This window comes from Adiantum capillus-veneris, chromosome 1 (genome assembly GCF_014529385.1).
Source record: "Adiantum capillus-veneris isolate H3 chromosome 1, ASM1452938v2, whole genome shotgun sequence".
In the NCBI taxonomy this organism is placed as follows: Eukaryota; Viridiplantae; Streptophyta; class Polypodiopsida; order Polypodiales; family Pteridaceae; genus Adiantum; species Adiantum capillus-veneris.
In genome coordinates this window covers 137,304,155-137,319,605 of record NC_140931.1, presented here as the reverse complement: position 1 = coordinate 137,319,605, position 15,451 = coordinate 137,304,155, and the positions used below count along the sequence as shown (strand labels likewise).

The following is a 15,451-nucleotide window of genomic DNA, read 5'->3' as shown; positions in this document are numbered from 1 at the left end:
GCATATGCTATGGTAGTCAGGATTTGAGTGTCAGAGGTTACACTGACTCAGATTATGTAGGAGACTCGGATGAGAGGAGATCTACATCAGGCTATGTCTTTACATTGGCTAGAGGTGCCATATCATGGCGATCTCGATTACAAGATTGTATTACGCATTCTACTACAGAAGCTGAGTATGTTGTAGCAAATGAGGCATGCAAAGAAGCCATTTGGCTTGGTAGATTGGTAGCAGACTTGGGAATCAAAGCAGATATGCCAGAGCTATATTGTGATAGTCAAAATGCTATACAATTGGCAAAGAATCCAGTGTTCCATTCGAAGACTAAGCATATTGATGTGAAATATCACTTCATTAGGGAAGTACTTGAAGACAAGCAGATACAATTGCTGAAGATCCACACCAAGGACAATCCTGTTGATCTACTCACAAAGGGACTTCCAAGAGAGGGCTTTGTGCATTTTCGTGAGTCATTGGGCATTGGATAGATGGCAGCCATGTAAATCTTTGTACATTTATGTTCATAGATTTACATTTACTTAAAGTGCCACATTGGACTTTAAGTGGGAGGTTGTTGGGATTAAAGCCCAAGTGGCCTCTTATACGGATATGGCCGCCCGCCCGCCTAAATCACTTACCTCTAACTCTTTGTATATACTCACTTATACTTTTGTGGATAATAAGGTTTTGGGAGATAACCCTTCAAACGATTCTCTGCGTACTGTGTAAGCTCTCTGTGTATCTGTGTGTGTGTGTGTGTGTGTGTGTGTGTGTGTGTGTGTGTGTGTGTGTGTGTGTGTGTGTGTGTGTGTGTGTGTGTGTGAGTCGATCCACGCTCCGCTCTGCGACTTCATCATGTAGATGTGATTGTGGTTTTTGTCGTGGTTCAATCAAGATGCCCATTTGTGTAGCATGAAAACACAATCCTTTCCCAATCTTCTATGCATGGAATCCTCTTTTCAGTCTATTGACAAGATACACAACACCATCTTCGTCGGTGACCATGTGCAATGATGCTTGGATTCTTCCCCATTTTCTATTAGGTGTAGTGGAAGTGATTTATGGTGTATGCTCAAGATGAGTGCTCGAGTGAGAGAGTGAGCCTGTTTTCTTTCCAACCAATTTGTGCATCGTGCTCAAAAAACCACTTAATGCCGAGAATCATATCATATCTCATGAGAGGGGAAACTGCAAACTTGCAGCAAAAAGATACTTGCTAAATAGAGACTAACACTAGGACATCCATACATGCTTAAAGAGCTCATGCCAAGAACAAATCTAGACACCTCGATAAAAGTGGTTGGAGTAGCTTCTAAGCAAGCCCTCTTCACAAGAGAATCACTAATCACATCATGCATACTTCTAGAATCAAGCAAGACCACAATACGCTGACCATTCACATCACCATAACACTTAACGAGTGACTCATTAGGATGCTTATCACAAACTTGCCACATACTATGTGGCTCAATCACGGCGCTAACAGAATATGTGGGTGCTTGCTTAGGTGCTTACTTAGGACAATCTCTTTTCAAGTGACCCTTATTGTACTCATGCACTGAGTAATTGGGTACTTGGGGTGCTTAGGTTCTTGGAGTGCTTGGGTACTTGGATACTTGGGTACTTGGGGTATTGGGGGTTCTTGGTACTTGGTACTGCTTACAAGCAGAATTTAAGAAGGCTTTCCTCTTACCCAAGCTCAACTCCTTCCTGCGATTGCACCCCTTGGCAGCCTTGTGCTCACACCAAAGTTGCTTTTTCCCACCTCACATCGGTTGGCATGCCACAACATGCAAGGTCCAATATCAATGAGTGAAAAAGAGTAACAAGGGGAGGTTGTACAAGCCCTTCTTTTTTGGGTAACCTATCACTCTTCAAAAAAACAGATTAGGGAGCGACACGCCCAAGTGGTCTTGGGTTATATGCTCTGTCATAAAATCTTATATCTAACTAACCCAAATGATTTTCTCATATCAAACTGATCACTTAATGTGGGAGAATAAATGGAAACAAGGGTTAGAATATAGACATGTGCCTACGGATCTATCTCAACATGGGGCCAATGGTAAAAGGGGTCCAAATGAGAGATGGTATGTCAAAGAGCAAGACTAGCTAATGGAGCTTAAAGACCTTAGGGTTAGCTTCATTAAAGGCCTCCAAAGGTTAGTGTTAAAATTCCTTTCATCTTAGACAAGCTAGGGTTGTGCTTGAGGTGGGAACCCAGCCCAAGCTTGAGGTGCTTGTCGTGCTTGCTGACTAAGGTGCGTGAGGTGCTTAATGACTAAGGTGCTCCATGACTAAGGTGCTTGAGGAGTTAAGGTGTTCAAAAGTCAAAGCACATCCCTACTCATAAGGGGGCGAGCCCTCTTTGTAGGAGCTAGAGAGAGAACACACACACCCTCACACAAGGCAAGCTTGGTACAAAGAAATTAAATAGGACACTTGTCAAGATGCTCTTCATGTTGCCCTCATAGAGTGCCTAAAGCCTATTGGTTGGCCTCCTTAGGGTCCAATGATAATTTAGTTAATTTAATTAATTGTTTATGCATTTATCAAGTCCTCTCTCTCAAGGGGAAAAGGGGACACTTGTCCCAAAACTACCCTTGTTGCTTGATATGCACTAAGCATGTCATTAGCCAAGCTTGAGGAGGTCTAATCAAGTGCAAGCTAGTGCTAGAAGAGGGGTTGACCAAAGCAAGGAGGTGGCTATCTTGGGGGGTATACTCTCTGACTCTCTCTCTCATTGTGTGAGTTGCAAAGTGCAAGAGCTCCATTTTCTTCTCCAAGCTTGTAGAGAAGTTGAGAGCCTACACCAACACTCTTGGCTATGGAATGCGAATTCAACCAAGAGCCATGCTCCAATGCTTAAGCTTTCCATCTTCTCCATCTTCAATACTATGCTATTATGTATGCTAAGCAAAAAGAGTGATGATAAGTGAGGAACTTTTTCTTTCTCCTATGAATGTTTCTTCTTCCACTTCCCTACCCTCATCCCCCGCTAGCTCTCTCCACCTTTGAAGGTGTTTGAGGCATAACACAAGCATAAAAATTCCCACTCTAATTCTCATTATTCTCCTAATTCCACTATTCTTAAAGTTCATAGGCCATTTCCATTACATTGGTATCAGAGCTATTGGTTTCTTTTTTCTTGCTAAACAAGAGAGGTCCTTAAGTTGTCCATGAAAGGTTGGGGCCTATTTATTGCAATAGGGTAATTGGGACAAGGATCTATTATCTTGGTTGAGAAGGACTTAGTTCGAGGCACACCACTGGGAACTATAGTCTTGATAATGGAGCCTCTCGGAGCTTGCCTTTGGCTTAACCATTATTGAGCTACGAGCAAGCTCAATAGGAACCATAATCAATGAGCAATTTTAGTCCCTCTCCACTAGTCTTTTCAATCAACAGTGTCTAAACCACGGGTGTGGCTGCTTGAGAACTTATTTTCAAAGGTAAAGAAGAGTAGGGACTAAGGTTTTTGAGGGTACCAGAGCACAAAGTAATTATATATGTATGTATAATTAGAATGGTTGGCAATAACCAAGAGAGTAGAATGAACATTGATAACCTTGATTTTGCACGTGAAGGTGCTAATGATGATGTCTCCATGTCTGTTAATTACCTTGTTACTAGGTTGCAGCAAGCTATGGGCAACCCTGCTTTGCAAGCCAAAGTTACTCAACAACTTTTTGCTTATAGGATTTCCCTTCCTCTCCAAGAGGAGAGAGAGGCCTCTTAATGAGACCCCAAAAAGAAGACTCTCTTCCATAAGAGAGGAGGAATCCAAAGAACGAGAAAGAAGCGAATCCCTAAGTTCCTCTAAAGATGTGGCTCCATGAAGACGGCGGTCTAGATGATCACGAACTCCTCCCAAGATGAAACGATCAACTCACAGTCCTTCTCCTCGTCACCCCAAAAGGGAAGAGAGGATACAAAGGAAGAAAAGGGTAAGAAAGAGGTCACCCTCTTCTCCTTCTTCTTCACCTTCCTCCTCTTTCGATGAAAGCAATAGCTATTCTCCTAGAGATTACAAGAGGGGAGGACATCAAAAATCTTACCATGGATGGCAAAGGTCCCAAAAGCTCAAGAAGTTCAAAGGGGGAGAAAAGAGTATCCCTTTTCTCACCTATGATGGCACCTTTGGTGCTATCGACAAAGTATTGGCCTTCATCCAACAATTTGATGCGGCCTTTGGAGACGAGGCCTTCACAGAGTCCTCCAAGCTACGCCATGTAGCTATGAACTTCCATAAATCTGCTCGTCAATGGTGGGCTAGCCTTCGTGGCAACACGAAGCTCCAAAGACATGGAAAACTCTACGAGTTTCCATCATCAAGCAATTCCTTGTAAGCGATGCAAAGGACAAAGTGCTTACCGAATGACAGAGTTTGAAGCTTTTTTCCCATGAGTCTATCCACAAATATGTGGAAAAAATTTTGAGATTTACATCTCAAGGCTACTATCTTTCAAATGATAGACTTTCCGAGCAAAAGCAACCATTCTGTGTGGGATTACCTGAAGAGATGGTCAAGTACATCAACTTCCAACGGCTTGGTTCAATCACCAAAGTAATCCACCACACTATGATTGCTTCGCGCATCAATTTTCAACAAGGGGCTAGAAGGAATGTCAACCCCATGGAAAGCAAAGACAAAAGTGATGCAAAGGGGGAAACCAATGCCCAAAATTCTTTCCAAGGCAATTCCAATAACAACAACAACAACAATCGGTCCAAGGAGAAGGGAGTTTGCAAAGGTAAAAATAAACTCTCTTTTGAAGAGCTTGAAGCTTTTTGCAAGGACCATAAATGTTTTAAGTGTGGGGAGCAAGGACATGGCTATCCTTCTTGCCCCAAGAGAAATGCCCGCAATGAGACTCCTAGAGCTTCCACTATCAAAGCTCCAAAAGAGGATGCTCATTGCAAAGGATCGCCTCTCTCCTTTGCTTGGGGAAAGGTAAGGGAGCATGATACCTTCATCTTGTTTGACCCAGGCTCTACTCACAACTTCATATCAATGGAGTTGGCCACCAAGTTTAGCATTCAAGCTTTCAAGATTGGAGATACTGTAACTACCGATACAGCTTTTTAAGGGACAACAAGCCTCTGTTACTCCCTTGATTGGTAAGTTGAGGCTTCATGTCCAAAGCTACATTGACAAAGAAGAATTTTTCATCTCTCCTCTCCAACATGAGAATGTTATCCTAGGGGCACCGTGGTTCAACCGCATGGCTACCGTTATGAAGTTTCTTGAAAGGAGAATCTACTTCACCTACAGGGAAAAGAGCATATATAGATGCTAGTGAGTCTCGTCGTACTGTACCACTTGTAAATCCTCCTACTTTTGATACATGATTTATGTCAAAGAGTCCCTAAAAGGTCCTAATGTTTCATCAAATGTAAATGGTAAGAATCAAGAAGAGTTAGACTTGTCTAATTTTCTAAATGGATTCCAAAATGTGTTCATCAATGATATCGCTATGGACTTATTTCCAAAACGAGGGGATGATGACCATTAAATTGAGCTCCTACAAGGAAGCTCACCACCTAACAAGCCTCATTATTGAGTTTCCCAGGCTTAACAAGAGGAGATCATGAGGCAAGTACAAGAATTGGTAGACAAAGGGATAATGAGGTCTAGCTCCTCTCTCTTTTGTTCTCCAGTCCTTTTCGTGCAAAAGAAAAATAGTACATACCACATATCACTATCAAAAACAATTTTCCGTACCTTGGGTAGAAAATCTGTTTGATAAGCTACAAGGCTCTACCTAATTCAATAGGATAGACCTTAAAAGTGGCTATCATCAAATAAGGCTAGTGAATGAAGATATTCTAAAGAACGTGTTTTGTACAACGTTTGGTCTTTATGAATATCTAGTTATGCCTTTTGGCTTGACTAATGCAACATCCAAGTTCAATCGTTTAATGAAGAAAATCTTTAGATCCTCCTGTAAATTCACTTGAGTGTTCTTTGATGATATCATCATCTACTCCAAGTCCTTGGAGGAACACAAGCAACATCTCCTAGTGATTTTTGAAGCATTGAGGGAGAACAAGCTTTTTATCAATTAAAAAAAAGAGCGATTTTTCCTTCAAGAGATTCAATACTTAGGTCATATTATCTCTCAAGATGGTATCCGTATGGATCCATCAAAGTTGGAGGTAATAAAAGCATGGCGTAATCCAGGGAATCTACATGAGCTAAGAAGTTTTATTAGTATGTATGCATACTATAGACGCTTCATAGCAAATTCTCTCAAATAGTAGGACCATTACATGACTTAATAAAGAAGAACGTTAAGTCCTCATGGACTGATAAGGAGAAAAATGCTTTTGACAAGCTCAAAGAGAAGCTTACCTCCCAACCAATCCTTATGCTTCCAGATCTCTTAAATCCATTACATGACTTAATAAAGAAGAACGTTAAGTACTCATGGACTGCTAAGGAGAAAAATGCTTTTGACAAGCTCAAAGAGAAGCTTACCTCCCAACCAATCCTTATGCTTCCAGATCTCTTAAATCCATTTGAAGTCTTAATGTGATGCTTATGGTGATTGCCTTGGAGCAGTCTTGCTTCAAGAAGGGCATGCCATAGCATATGATATCCGAAGGCTCAATGCCGATGAACAAGTCCGGCATATACGAAAAAGAACTTTTAGCTGCTCTACATGCCCTAGACACATGGAAGCACTATCTATTGGGGACTCCATTTATTTTATTTTATGAACATACCACCAAAGTCTCAAGTACTTCATGACGCAAACCAAGCTTTCCAACAAACAAATGAGGTGAGCAATTTTCCTTTCATAATTATATTTTCATATTGCTAACATTGCTGGTAAGCACGATCAAGTGGCTGATGCACTTTCACGATGATCAAAAGTTAATGCGGTGTCTATAGCTACTCACAATGATCTATCTTTATGATAGATGAGTTTGCTACTGACCGTGACTTTAAAGACATAATGTCAGCCCTTGCTTTGGGGAAAAAAGAGGAACCATTCACCTTGCAGGATGGTTATCTTCTCCATGGCAATAGGCTATGTGTTACCCACTCCCTTCGTCAGAAAGTTATGTATGAATCTCATGCTTCTCCCTATACAGGGCATAGAGACATTCAACCTACTCTTCAAAGAGTAGAGACGTACTTCTATTGCCCTACCATGAAATTGGACATACAAGAGTATGTTTCAAAATGTGTTGTATGCCAAAAGACCAAGTATGATAGAGGGAAGAAACCTAGATTGCTCCAGCCATTGCCAATTCTAAATTCACCATGGGAAAGTATATCCATGGATTTTATCTTTGGATTATCCAAGTCTATCCATGGGAATACGGGAATATGAACAATAGTCAACGAGTTTAGCAAGCAAGCACACTATATTCTTGTCAAAAAGACTATTAAGGCACACCAAATGGCAACTCTCTTCATATCTCAGATTTTCAAATACCATGGATTGCTAACATTCATCGTGTCATCTAGAGATCCTAGAATGGCCAGTAATTTTTGGAAAGGTCTCTTTGAACATCTAGTTACAAGATTGAATTTCTCTTCGGCCTATCACCCACAAACAGATGGTCAAAGTGAGATAGCCAATCTTACAATACTTGATCTACTGAAGACTTACGTTACAAAAGTAGATCAACACTCACAATGGGAAAAGTACTTACCTCTTGTAGAGTATATATACAATAATGCCATCCATACTTCTACGAGAAAAGCACCTTTTGAAATCATAGAGAGAAGACCTAAAAGTCCCTTGCTACTTAAAGTACATGGGAAGATCTTTGCTGCCAATGACTATAGCCGTGACCTACAAGAATCTTTCCAAAAGATTAAGGAGGCTATATCCAGCTCTCAACAAAGGCAAAAAGTTGTTGCTGACAAGCACAAAAGGGCCTTAATGTTTAAAGAAAATGATTGGGTCTTACTTAAGTTTCCCAAGGCTCGATTGAGGCAAAAAACGGGCAAAAATCCTACGGGCCATCAAACGTATTACGCTAAACTAGCAAAAAGATACTATGGTCCTTTTCACATCTTAAAGCCAATCAATGAGACGGCTTATTAACTCAAGCTTCCCAACCATTGGCTCATACACAATGCTTTTCATGTGAGCCTACTTAAGCCCTACAAAGGAGATCCACCAAGTGAACCAATTATTGAAGACCCTCCCGAAATCAAAGACCAAGAAGAGGTGCTACAACCCGAAGCTATCCTTCGACATTAATACAAGGTACTACAACATGGTAAGATTATCTGACGATATCTTATTGAGTTCAAAAATTATCCTTTTGAAGATGCTAGATGGATGCAAGGTATACAGCTTAAGGATAATATGAACCTTGTCAATGCTTACAATGCTACATTATAGTAAGCAAATGTACACGTTTCTTTCAAATGACCAACGTTTGGTCTTGTAAAACTGATTCTCTTTTTATTGTGCACAAATTTAAGTAGTATGCACGCTTAGAATCACGTTTGTGATGACGATGTCTCTCTATTGTCATGATTGTTTCTTTGAGCCATGGTAAAAACGATGCAGCAAAATCTACTCTAGCTACGTGGCTTTAGCTCTGTCTATGATCTCGGGTTTGTCCTCTTCAAAAATGTCCTTTGGGGGATCTCCCTAAAAAAAATTCATCCAAGGAACATGGAAAATGTTGCACACTGACCATGAGTTAGGTAACCGCAATTTCATAGACACGTCATTTATCTTTTTAATGAATGGAAATGGACCATAGATTTGAAAATAGAGCTTTGGACACATCTTTCCTACGTGCTTAAGATGCTGCTTCATGATTCTAAGGTAGAATCAATCCCTTCCTTGATAGTAACATCCTGTTGATGCTAATTAACTACCGTGAATAAGATTCCTGAGCCTTGATTAGCTAAGGCTTCACACTCTCAATAATCTCGTCCAGGGACTGGCTCTCAACATTAGCATCAGGCAATTGGTTGATCGATCTAGTCAACAAAACTAGAACGGACGGCCAAATGTTGCCTCATACGGAGTTCTACCAATGGCACTGAAATAGGGTCATTTAAAATTGTTGAAACTAATGGGAGGTACCACTTCCAAAGAGACTGTTGATCATGCACGTATGACTTTAAGACATCAAAGGCTAACTTGTTGTAGATCTCAGTTTGACCATCGGATTGTGGGTGAAATGCAAATGAAGAATTCAATTTAGTGCCAAAATTTTCAAAGGGTGTTTGCCAAAAATTTGATGTAAACTTGACATCCCTATATAACACAATTGACTTTGGCAAATCGATCACAAAGACGATACCACTGCTTAATGAGCAAACATGCTATCTCTTGTGTTGTGATTATGGCCTTACAAGGAATTAACATGCATAACTTGTTGAAATGATCAACGATTGTTATACATTGAGTATTCCTTGAATGCAAACTAGGTGGAAGATTACTCACAAAATCCATGGAATGTTCTAAAATGGGCCTTTGGGAATAGGTAGTGACATCAAAAGTCCTTGAAGCTTACCCCTAGGGGCTTTTACTTTTTGAAAAATGGAACATTGTGTGACATACTTTAACACATTTTTTGCCCACCCGTGAGTGCATCATGTGCATCGTGCAAAATGCCTTGTCCAAGAGAAGGTAACACAGATAGACGGTGAAAAAAAATACAAAAGACCCTCACCAATGAGATAGTTGTTGGGTCCTTGGAAAGCAAGAGTTGCAACCATTGCTTACCAAACTCAGAATTTGTATATTGATTCTTCATGCTATCAAAAGATACTCTGTGAATGGAGAATGCGGACCTCGACTCAAGAACCAAAATCTGTCCTTTGCAAATTTAACGCATCTGCAATAGGGTTAGCTTTATCATAAATATATTCAATCAAACCACCAAATTGCTCAAAAATTTGAGACCACCTTGCCTGGCGGTCACTCCAATGGCTTGTATGCGTCCAAACCTCAAAGGGGTCATCCAAACAGGCAAGGATGAGACACAGTGCCTTAGTCACCGCAACCTTGAGATCTTCAAAATCCTCAACGGCTAAGGCTCAGGCAGAACAATGTGCTGACGGCAAGTCTTTACTCCTTTTACTCATTTTAAAACATCAGTAATTGGTGTGATAATGCGTGAAAAAATTTATGTATGCGAACTATATGTATGACACACATACCTAAAAATGAACTCACATCATATGCTGTTTTGGACAAATCCCAATTACAAACTTGTTTTTCTTTGTTGAATCCAACTTGACACCGTCTACAAAAATGATATAACCTAGATAAGTAACCTCATTTAGAAAAAAGTTTAACTTCTTAGCTACAATATACAAATGACACTCATCTAAACGGGCAAAACCTTCTCTACATCTCGTTCATGTTGTTCCCATGATGCATAAAAAATAAGAATGCCATCTAGAAAAATAAACACACATATGGCGTCGTTTCACCAAAACAACCTACCATGAAACGATTGAAAGTACCCATGCACCTGTTAATTCAAAAGGTATAAAAACATACTCCCACTGCACTCGCTCGGTGCAAAAGGCAGCTTTGTAGATGTCTCCCTTGAATACCCTTACCTGATGGTATACACTCTTGAGATCGACATAACTCAAAACCTTAGCTTCATTGAGTGTATTGAGGATATACTCAATGCAAGGAATCAAAAAATTGTTCCGAGTGTCATCTTGTTGAGCACCTTGTAATCTACACACAAACGAGAAGACCCATCTTTCTTGCGGATGAACAAAATAGAAGCAACAAAAGGACTTATGCTAGGGGGTATGAATCCCCTAGCCTAACTCGATGAGTTTCCATTCTAAATCTTTTTCTTGAGACTTGTTCAAGAAAAAGAAAGCCTTGCTAACGGGTTGTGCTCCTTCCATGAGTTCAATGCGATGATCCTTTGGACTCTCCAGAGGGAGACGGGGTGGAAGATCATCCTGCAAGAAGAGATGATGCTCATACTTCCTGAATACCGTTATGGGGGTCTTGAGATCGTGAGTCAATGGAGTGGCATAAATGAATGCCACTTGAGCTCCTTGTCATAGCTCACGCTTAGCCTGCACATGAGAGATTAGAGGTAAAGAATGGAGGCCCTACTGACCATGAATGAACACCAGAGAGGCACCTTCCAGTGAGAGACTGAGCGTGTTTTCTTTCCAACTAATTTGTGGATCGTGCTCACAAAACCTCTTAATGCCGAGAATCATATCACATCCCGTGAGAGGGGAACAACAAACTTGCAGCAAAAAGATACTCATTGAACAAAGGCTAACACACGAGGAGATTCTTGCGTGATAAAAGAGCTCACGCCATGAGCGAATGTAGACACCTCAATGGGAGTTTCTAGAGTAGCTTCTAAGCGAGTTTCTTCACAAGAGAATCACTAATCACATCATGCATAGTGCCACAATCAAACAAGACCACGATATGATGACCTTTCACATGAACATAAAACTTAACGAGTGACTCATAAGGATGCTCACCAGAAACTTGGGGCATCCTATGTGGCTCAATCAAGGCACTAATAGAAGATGTGGGTTCTTTCTTAGGTGCTTCCTTAAGACAATCTCTTTTCATGTGACCCTTAGTGTGACACTAAAAACATCTTCCTTCTTTTCCATACACTGTTTGTTCTTCAAGACTTGATCATCCTCCTATTAGTCCTTTAGCAACTTTTTCATCAGGTCTTAACTTAGGGGTGTCCTAAGTTTTAGCCTTTCCTTTATGATCACTCTTAGAGTTTTGTGCTTTAGGTGTAGAGGAAGATTGAGAAGAGGAAGAATTACCATTGTTCTTACCATTCTATTGGTTTGAAGGGCCTGCTAGTTTCTTCACAAGAGAATCACTAATCACATCATGCATAGTGCCACAATCAAACAAGACCACGATATGATGACCTTTCACATGAACATAAAACTTAACGAGTGACTCATAAGGATGCTCACCAGAAACTTGGGGCATCCTATGTGGCTCAATCAAGGCACTAATAGAAGATGTGGGTTCTTTCTTAGGTGCTTCCTTAAGACAATCTCTTTTCATGTGACCCTTAGTGTGACACTAAAAACATCTTCCTTCTTTTCCATACACTGTTTGTTCTTCAAGACTTGATCATCCTCCTATTAGTCCTTTAGCAACTTTTTCATCAGGTCTTAACTTAGGGGTGTCCTAAGTTTTAGCCTTTCCTTTATGATCACTCTTAGAGTTTTGTGCTTTAGGTGTAGAGGAAGATTGAGAAGAGGAAGAATTACCATTGTTCTTACCATTCTATTGGTTTGAAGGGCCTGGTAGGGTAATTTGAGAGGACTTATTCTCCTTAGGCTTACCGTTTTTGTGCTTTCTTTTTTGCTCAAGAGCGATTATGACGGCGTTGTTGTAGTCAGTGGGTCATAAGACTTTCAAGTATTTGATGTATTTGTCCAAACCAAAGAGGAAAGCCACCTTATGATCCGCATCTGACTTGCGCAGTTACACACCAATCTACAAAATACGGTTAGAAAAATACATAATGGGAGTGCCATTTTTCTTCAGGCCTCTCCAATCCGCGTTCAACCAATCAAGGTACTATGGTGGCATAGAACGATCCTTGAGCTTGTCTTGGAAGTCGACCCAACTAAAAGAGAGGGGTACACCATACGCAGCATGATCAATATGCTAAGCCAAATGTGCCTCTTGCCAGGCTTGATACCAATTACTGGCATCCCCCATACACGACAGCAATCAAAACATTACTATTACTAGTTTTCATGTTAGCCGCAAAGTAAGCATTAAACTGATGTAACCAAGAATGAATAACAGAAGCATCCATCTTACCATCATACTTATTGAACATCAACTTCTCAATCATTAGATTGTTGAAATTGTCGTCTCTACATGTGTTATATGATGACTCGTTGACCTCCTTGAGTGGCTCGCTCTTCAGGGAGAGTACTTGTAGGACCAACTCTTTCATGCGTTGGTCTCACTGTGCCTCTCACTCTAGTTCCATAGTTGCTCGCTTTTCTTTGACCGCTATGCGTTGAGCTTTGCGTGCTTGCTGATGCTCGAGCTCCATAGCTGCCCTCTTTTCTTCAACTGCTATGCATTGAGCTTCGTGTGCTTGCTCACACTCGACCTTCATATCTACCCTCCATTCTTCACATTCTCTATCCATGGCGGCGTGTTGAGCCTCTTGTTGTAGCATCATCTCCATCATAGACTTGACCAAAGTCTCCACAAGATTTGGTGCAAACTGTCGCGTAGATGGGAATGGAGGAGGATCTAGAAACCGTCCTCCTGGTGTAGGGACTTCTTCTTCTCCAATTGCACTCTCATCACCTTCACACAAAGTATATATTCCTCTTCTGGTGATGACCATGCACTGAGTACTTGGGTACTTGGAGTACTTGGGTTCTTGGGATACTTGGGTACTTTGGTACTTGGGGTATTGGGGGTTATTGGTACTTGGTACTGCTTGCAATCTGCATGTAAGAAGGCTTTTCTCTTACCCAAGCTCAACTCCTTCCTACGGGTGTGCCCACTGGCGGCCTTGCACTCACACGAAGGTTGCTTTTTCCCACCTCACGTTGATTGACATGTAACAATGTGCAAGGTCCGTTCTCAATGAGTGGAAAAGAGGAACAAGGGGAGGTTGGACAATCCCTTGTTTTTTGGGTGACCTATCACTCTTCCAAAACGCAAAGTGGTCTGGGGTAATGTGCGATTGCAAACAAGCAAAAAGATATGTGGTTCTTTATGACATTTCTTGAGTGATGATACCAAACACTCCCAAAGAGCTCTAATACCAATGTTAGGTGTAGTGGAAGTGATTTGTGATGTATGCTTAGGATGAGTGCTTAGTGTGTACTCAAGGTTCCTTTTACTGAAGGAAGGAGAGATCCCCCATTACTTTATGAGAGTTGTGCAATAGACTAAAACAAGAGACTAAACATTGTGTGTGTGTGTGTGTGTGTGTGTGTGTGTGTGTGTGTGTGTGTGTGTGTGTGTGTGTGTGTGTGAGAGAGAGAGAGAGAGAGAGAAGATCGACACCAGATGGGGTCCCAAACCCCCCTTCAACGGTCCCCCTTTCTATTGCTAGAGAGGTATTTTCTTTAGATTGCACAAATACTAGTACAATGGTACTAATGGCGGGATGTTGACAGTAGATGCGATGGATCTTGGGGTACTATGAGGCTAAATGCTGAAAACTAAAAAATGTTGATGAGGTTGAGGGATGAAATATAAAAATGATAATGATTGATGAGGCTGATGGCTGAAATCTGAAATCGGTGATGACTAATGAAGATGAGGACTGAAATATGAAAACGGTGATAACTAATCCACAAGGATTGAATGCTGATGGTGATGCTAACGTTGAAAACCACTGGTGTTTGTGGTCTAAAAACACTGATTTGCTAAAGTGTTGGCGATGAGAATAAAACGCCAAAGTGAGGTGTTGCGAGTAATGGTTTAGGTACTGTAGAGGTAATTTCTTCTTTTTCTGATTCTTCTTGCTTTCTCTAGTGCCCCAATGGGCCGCCAATATAGCTCCAATATTTTGGGTCGATCAGCTCCTTTCAGCCCCAAGATTTGTAGCAAAATGCGTACATGTCACTTATTATTGAGTGACTCGATATAAGAGGTGATTCCCACACGGTAATTTGGCTTAACATGCGGTGAAGTGCTTATGCTTGGTACTAATGGACTGTGCAATTAGAGGGTATGCATCTACTCTAAAGTGCCTCGACATGCACATCTTGTGTATTAGCTCACAAGGGTACCAAAACACTTCCTAGGCTGTCCTGAACCCTAGAAGTAGGAGTTACAACTTGTCCACATGCACATAGGGTTAGATGTGCACATTACATTTTCTCAAGTCCAAGAGGCTCGGTTTGTTCACTACTTTGAGAGAATCTATGGTCGGTCCTTTCCTTTTTTGTATGAAAGCAATCATCAAAATGTATGCTTGTCTATCAAAGGCAAAATACCAATTAGATGTAAATGCAAAGGCATCTATGCATGGTTGTTGAGCCATTTTATTCAAATCTTGCATTTTGTGGCTATCACTAGAGTCTCCCCCATCCATCTCCTTAGAAAAGGTGCTATAAATTTGATACATATTGACAAGACCTTGTAACCCAAGCATCTCCATTGATGGATCTATCCATTGTGGTTGTTTCTCAACGGCGGCAGGGAGTTCATTCAAATCCCAATGACAAGCCATTTCTCCCATTGTCATCTTGTTTTTGTTACTTGCACGGGTTTACAATGACTTTGTCACCTCTCCCCCAACTCTCCAATGCAGCAAGCTCATGAAGCCATGGCAAGAAGATCCTTTGCCCGCCCTGCCGCCACCTGTCGGCCCGCCATTGCTCCCATTATCACCCTGTTTCTGTTCCTTGCCCAAGTTTTGTCACCTCTCCCCTAACTATCCAATGCAGAAATCTCATGAAGCCATGGTAAGAAGATCCTTTGTCCTACTATTGGTGAGG

General features: G+C 41.1%; 1 pseudogene; it reads right to left on the bottom strand.

Moving 5' to 3' along the window:
• Nucleotides 1-853: 853 nt before the first annotated feature.
• LOC147465642 (uncharacterized) lies at nt 854-15,192 on the bottom strand (annotated as a pseudogene).
• Between the last annotated feature and the right edge of the window lie 259 nt (nt 15,193-15,451).